The 7,109-nt window shown below is 35.9% G+C and overlaps 1 non-coding gene across 1 annotated transcript; it reads left to right on the forward strand.

Annotated features, from left to right (window-relative positions):
• Window positions 1-6,802: 6,802 nt before the first annotated feature.
• On the forward strand, window positions 6,803-6,874 carry TRNAD-GUC. Its single transcript has one exon. It is a non-coding gene; the product is annotated as a tRNA-Asp (tRNA).
• Window positions 6,875-7,109: the final 235 nt, after the last annotated feature.

Consider the following 7,109-nt stretch of genomic DNA (forward strand, 5'->3'; position numbering starts at 1 on the left):
CCAGCAATGTTATCAAAGCCACGTGAAACCTCATCTTCGCATTTCGGGTTTCATTCGACGAAATGATCGCATTGCTGAATCTGATACCATAACATCCACACGTAATCATCCGCCGATAGTTTCAGTCTGGCAAACTTATCAGCTGTCAGTGGGCTTGACTTTGTAACGCGACTGGATTTATTGCGTATGCTCATGTAGCTTTTAAACGCCTCCATCGCGATAAGCTGGAAACTATCTTTTCATCATATCTAAACGAATATACATATTTCTATGACTTTTATATTCTTTTTTTGTCATGGATTTCCGTTTTGATAAGGTTAAAATTTCGTCTTGCTGATTTCTACTGAAATTTCTAAAACAACTATTAATTGTCATATGACATTATTTCAAATTCATATTCATATTTCTAAAATATAATTATAATTAAATACTATTAAATATACTTACGACTAGCATATACATAGGTAGTCTTAAAATGAGGAAGATAAAAATGCTACGTTAAATTTAGTACACAATAAAGGTACGACAGTTGAGAAACTATTAAAAAGTATTAATTTTTATCGTACGTTTGGAATCAAAGCAATTGAGTCGTAAACTTTTCAATTGACAAGACCGTGGATGAAGTTTTATAGCATCAGCGCCATTGTACCGTATATCGTCCCGTATTTACCTTAACGAACTAATAAACATGTCGTTGGCAATTTTTAACGACCGCCGTATTAAGTTAGGCCGGACCTGATGAAGAACAGAAGCGCGGAATTGGCTTTCTATGCCGGCAGTATCAAAACTGGCGACAGCTGTTAATGATTCCGCCACCAATGACCCGTTTGCTTCGTCTTTCGCATTCGAGAAACTGCCGGCATTATAACGCCGGTTTATATTCGCCCTGGATTTAACGAACAGCTCCGGTGTTCACTTAGTAGACTATTACTGCCGTAAAATAACGCGGGATATGAACGTAACGCGTGAAATACGCTGTGAATCACGGTTTATAAACATCGTTGCGCGCACGTGGTTTCAATGAAATTACATCGCCGTGTCGAAAACTGTATATATCCGAATGATGCTGAAAAGTACTTACTACTAGAAGTATGTACTTACATTCTGCGAGACGCGAATACGCTTAATTTAGAATGTAGCGGAATTAATTAATTTTTATACTTGGTAGTATTTCCTCTAACATAACGGTGCACCAATGTCTGAATATGTCTGTCAATAGAAATATTGATTTCAGATTCATTATTCAGAGTCATGTGAGAAATAAAACAAATATCAAACGGCTCCCTGAATAGAATACGAAACAGAGATACATATTTGAAATATGTTTGAATGATGTAGCGCTCTGACACTATCTACATAACACTTGGTGAAGCGCGCGATAAATTATGTCTCCCTTTTCGAAGCTGGATGAAAACATATCCGTTTAATCTTGTATTTCAGCTCTTTCTGTCGATGGTGTAAAAAATGTAACAATAAAATTGAACAGAAAAAAATTTCGAAGATAATTTCCATGTAAAAATGTCGACGATACGATGAAAGAAGTATAGATGAAAAATAAGGATCTTTTCAATGTGTTATATACTTTCCTTGTTGTAGTGGTGGAAGCCTTAACCTACGTTTACCCGGGACTCGTTTTCCAGTTTTTCTGCAGAGAAACAAATGGCTGTATAGAAAGAGGAAGCTCCGCTCATAGTAGACAAAAAATAAACATCTGCGAACCAAGCGAAGAAGATAGAATAGAAACTTCATTGACAAAACTATGCGGAAGCTATTTTGCTTTTCCTTCTATGCAAGACGTTAAGTAGTCCCTGGGAATTTGTTAGTAAAGTTGCTTCTTGTTTGCTAAAAATGATTAAATTAAGAGCTCTCTTGTATTATTAGTTACAAATATAAATAGTAACAAAGATGAACTAATTTCAATTTCAATTTTGCCTTGGTTCTGTTCACATCTTCGCATTCGTATCTTCCTTCTTTATGATATTATTAAAAATAGCTTGAAATATACAAAAGACGCTAAAACTACATTGAATACTACATCCGAATATTCAAAAGGTATCTACATTTTGACAATACCTATTCACATGTAAAACCATATGAAACATAAAGGACCAAAATACTTCCAGATAAGCAAAATCAACAAATGTAAAACATCAGACAAAACCGAGAAGAGAACTCTTTTACACCAATTAGCAGGTTAATGCAATGCCCTTGAAACAGAAAGTCGTCGTTTTCACCCTCGACGGTTCCTTCGAACGGCGGAGAAACGGCGCGTCGTATAAATTCGCAGCGGCGAAACCGAGGAAGAAGGATGGGTCACGGTCCTCCGTTGGCGGAATGGCCGTCCAAACGGATATTTATCTCCGGCGTAATTTATACGCGTCATTTTCGGATTCGTCGTCCCGAATTCGATGCGTCCGCTTTGAGATTTAAGCGTGCCGCGCGCGCGGGCCCGCGCAGCCCCCGTATACAACTCAAAAGCTGAATTTATTGACTGGCGGGGCCGATAAATTGTTTCGTGGGTCCGTGGCGGGGCGCTGTGGCAGACGTTATTGAGCCATTAAATCGTGATTACCCGCGTGTTATTGAGTGCGGTGACACGAGGACGAGACGTTCTTTCTTTCTTCCACTGACCGTTCCCCCTCTTCGTCGCTTCGGCTTCTGCCGGTTGCATCCCCACTTTTTTTTCTTCGCTCCTCTCCTGTCTTCCTTTTTTTCTCCTGATCTTTTTCGTTTCGTTTTTTCACTCGCTTCAGGAACCCGTTTCACATACCGAAACTTTGTTTCTTTTCGTTTATTGCCTCTGTCCCGATGATAGATTTGCGAGTCGCCGTTCGATGCGATCTAGGGGAGGGGGGTGAATGCTCGATCCCCCAGAGATAAGATCTCTGTTTAATTGAAACGAAGTTTAACGAAGGAAGTGTTTCGAGGATTCTCCAGGGGTTGTTGTGGACGGATAATTGGAAAAGTTTCTCTTGCTTGCAAATTTTCGATAGTCAATATAGCTACTTTTACATCTTGGATTTCTTGAAAAATTCTAAATTTTAGAAAAATGTGTTACAACGATGAAGTATCGCTCTCGTGGTTTCGTTAATTTGTTGTATAAATGTTTGTGAAATCTTTTAAATCTATCTTTCTCTGGTGACGCTATCAACCTTCTCAGTTACGTGATACGTATTAAAGCTGTGGAATTTTGAAATTCATTAATAGAAACTTGAATCTCTTGATTAGGTTGATATTACGTATAATTTTATAATATTATAGTATAAGAATATAATAGTATAAGAATACGAAGGTTTGACCTTTTCAGAGGCAAATGCATCAAAACCTGGAACTTTCAGTAGTATTTTCTTAAAATATACAAAAATTTGCGGAAATGAAAGTTAGGTTAGTACACGACAAGCATAGTGCTGTAATACGATAGCGAAAGAAACGTAGAGGATTAAAGAAAAAAATTTGATGAAAGATTATATAGAAAGATACGAATTTCAAAACTTCTCAAAGATACGTGAAATTGTACTGGATCTGGATTATAATTCAGTTATTCCAGCCATTATTTTTCTGTTTCTTAGAATTTTTTTTTCAATAAGAAGTATGTAAGTAGGGAAAATGTGAGTTAATACATGACAAATATTATGAATATTACATTGTTCATACTTTGAATTCGAGATTTGATAAAAATAAATATTTAATAGATTTCAATATTCCTCGGAGATATGTTAAACAACATTACGTACCTAAATTATACGTATTTCAGCGATTGCGTGCTTCCTTTAATTTCAGCTTTTATTAATTTGTCGATTAAACGAATGTACTAATAAAAGGGTCATTACAGAAATGTGATCTGCAGCTCGAACAAAAGCAGTTTGACCGAACGATTTACGCGATATGACGTTAAATCTGTTACTGCAATTTTATGACCTGTAACGAGCGAAACGCATCAATCTGAAAGGCTGATTCCAGCAACGAGGGTAATTACCGCTTGAATATTGTAGCAATTTCGGTGCCCCGGGAATAACAGTAAAGCATTGCACGTAATAATTAAACATAATTTAATAGCACGAAAGGTCATTAACTTTTGTCAAACTTCCTCGTTAAGTATACGCTCGTTTACGTTAAAAAAATATTCTGTTTAAAGAAAGATTATGACTGGATCAGATAAACTTCAAAGATGATTATGAATTTAATGTTATATCATTGGAATTATCCTTGTTATCGCAACATTGAAATAGGGTTAGGAATATAATATTATTCTTCCGTTTCGTATCAGTCTAAATAATGTGACAAAGCGTAAAATTGATTGCCAGTCGTTCGTAACTACTTTAACTCGTATTAATCACCGGTTTAATGTCCTATTTTAATGCAAATCGTCTGCATTATCAATCAATCACGGTCCGAACAGCTATCATTTATTTTCTTATTGTCTCTAATTCTTCGAATATTATGTACCATGTTTGTTTCTGTATTGTTTGTACCGTGTAGTTACTAATGTATATATTTTGCACTTAAATATACTTTATACTTTAACAATATAAATCACTGTCACGTAATTTATAGCGAATAACAAACGTAGTGCTATTAATAACGTAATTGAATCCTTGTTCATTTCGTATCGTATCAGTCATTATCAACCGCATTGATTCCAACTGATCAATTCCTTAATATGCAGTGAGATTATGAAACGATGAATTGACGACGTGACTGCTTTCGACGTTCAAACGTCTAAACAAATTAAATGATCAAAGCCTCGAACTTTTATTTTACTTGGATGAATAAATTTATACAGTTTCTACGCGTTGTTTCGCTGCTTTCTCTCTCTCTCTCTCTCTCTCTCTCTCTCTCTCTCTCTCAACAAACTGAATCGTGCTAAAAGAAACTCTTTCATACACGTACTTATAAATTACATTGCAGAGCTGAATTAAAGAGTACATGGTGGTTCTAAGTGCACTACAAGACGTTGATAATCAAAGAGGAAAGAAGAAAAAAGTAAAAAAGGGAAACAAAGGAACAATGGTAGGGCTCAATGAAGAATTTGCAGCGGCGTGCGTGCCGACAATAGCTGAGGGCTATAATTGCAGTCTAAATATGCATGCTGGATGCGGCTATCGGGGTTGACTGTTCCATATTCAGCGATTAAGTGTGATGTACGAGTTTTGAGTGTCGCGGCATATCAAACAGGCGTAATCGTACATGTAGTAATCCCTCGCCAGCTGTCTCCCTTCCATTCGACGATTCTACCCCTCCGCATGATAAATTCCCGCGCAATTAACTAAACTGTGCACGACGCCGATGGAACGTACGTATCGTGAATGCTAAATGAATGACGACGCGACTTTTGTCGACCTCGATCAGAGTGCCGTTTTATATCACGCATTGGCTCGTCTGTCTCACGGAAACGATCGATGCGTTTCGATTCGTGGAAATTAAGCTTCTTCCATAATAGAGCACAATCCACCGTTTTACAGTGAAATCTCTACGACACTAGAAATAGCAGTTCGAAAATGTGTAGTTAATTGTAGGTTACAATTAGAAACATGTCTATTCGCATGCTATTGATAGATACGTGTTACAGGAACCTGTTAAATGTCTCACGCAAATTGCAGAGAAGTATATAAGAATAAAAAAAAAAGAATAATACAATAAAAATAAAAAAATAACGTAATAATCGTGTTTCTTTAAAGAAAATACAAAAATGAGAAAAATATAATAAACGCAAAGCTTCGAGCTTTTGGAACGGTCATTCAATTTCGTTATGGGACTATACAATGGGACTCGGGAAGAGAAAGATACCTGAGGGTGCCATAAATTAGTCAGTAATGCGTCGTAAGTCAAGCAGATTGACTATTCTGCAACCTTAACGCAGAAATAACGTATTCTTTCGTAGAGCCGTCGACGCGGATGATCGTTTAAAAATATTTTTTTTTTATTATTTAATTTGTATTTTACAACTTATCTAGCTGGACATTTGGTAAATTTGTCTAACTTAATTGCTAAATAACATGTGGATGGCTACTTCCAGCGGGATACCATCTTCGAGTTTGATTAATTTAAAAATATGTAGATGTATTTCATATACGAACATTTAGTAGTATTTTAAGTACGTATAAAAATCTCTGATACTATTATATCTAAGTGGTTTATCTGTATCTAGATAGTTTTGTTTATACTTATACAAGTTTGCAGATGCAGTCGATCTGTCCAGTGATGGATCAGGTAGACGGTTTGGTCATCGCGTGACAGGCTTTGAACATCTGGTTTCTGCATCTTCTCACTCGGCAATTTCATTAGACGTTTTCGCTTGTATGGCAGTCCTTCCTTTTACCTTCCCTTACGTTCTCCTTTTGAGAACCATAGGTCGATGCGAGGAAAAAAATTGAGTAAAATCTTCCTGACAATGGTAGCAATGACGTAACTTGTTACTAATATTTGTTACATATTTTTAATGTATTTGCATTATTAATATTAGAGGAACTGTTTCTGAAATTGTTTATATTATAATAGAAATGTTTAGTTGTTAGAGCGATTGAATTTAAGAAGAGTTTTTAATATACAATAAAATAGTAAATAGATATAACAAATGAAAATCATCCATTTTGATACGATTGTAAAGCGAATGATTTGTTTATTACAAAAATGGTGAAAAATATTAGAATTACGGATTCAAATAGCTCTAAATAGCGTGTCGTGAAATAAAAATGTTACAACGTCTGATATTCACCAATATAGAATTAGTACACAATCGGATAATTACATATGTGTATAGATAAATTGATAACCGGTAAAGTAGGCGGGTTTGTCATTGAAATCCTCGTTAGTACAGTGGTCAGTATCCCCGCCTGTCACGCGGGAGACCGGGGTTCGATTCCCCGACGGGGAGAGAGAGAGAAATATTTTTATTTTTAACAATGATGATGTAATTATATCTTATGCATAATGCAAATATGTAAATATTCATAAAATAGTAAATTTTTGATAACAGAAGAAAGAAAAGTAAAATTTCTGAAAAAAAAAAGATTCTTCAGAATCATCAAAAGTTCTTCCGTTATATTCACCTCGAATTTCACCCGACTGACCGACGTCGTTTAATCAGCTGAAGACAAATGGACGAAACA

The sequence above is a fragment of the Bombus impatiens genome, unplaced genomic scaffold (assembly GCF_000188095.3).
Source record: "Bombus impatiens unplaced genomic scaffold, BIMP_2.2 scf_0092, whole genome shotgun sequence".
Classification (NCBI taxonomy): domain Eukaryota; kingdom Metazoa; phylum Arthropoda; class Insecta; order Hymenoptera; family Apidae; genus Bombus; species Bombus impatiens.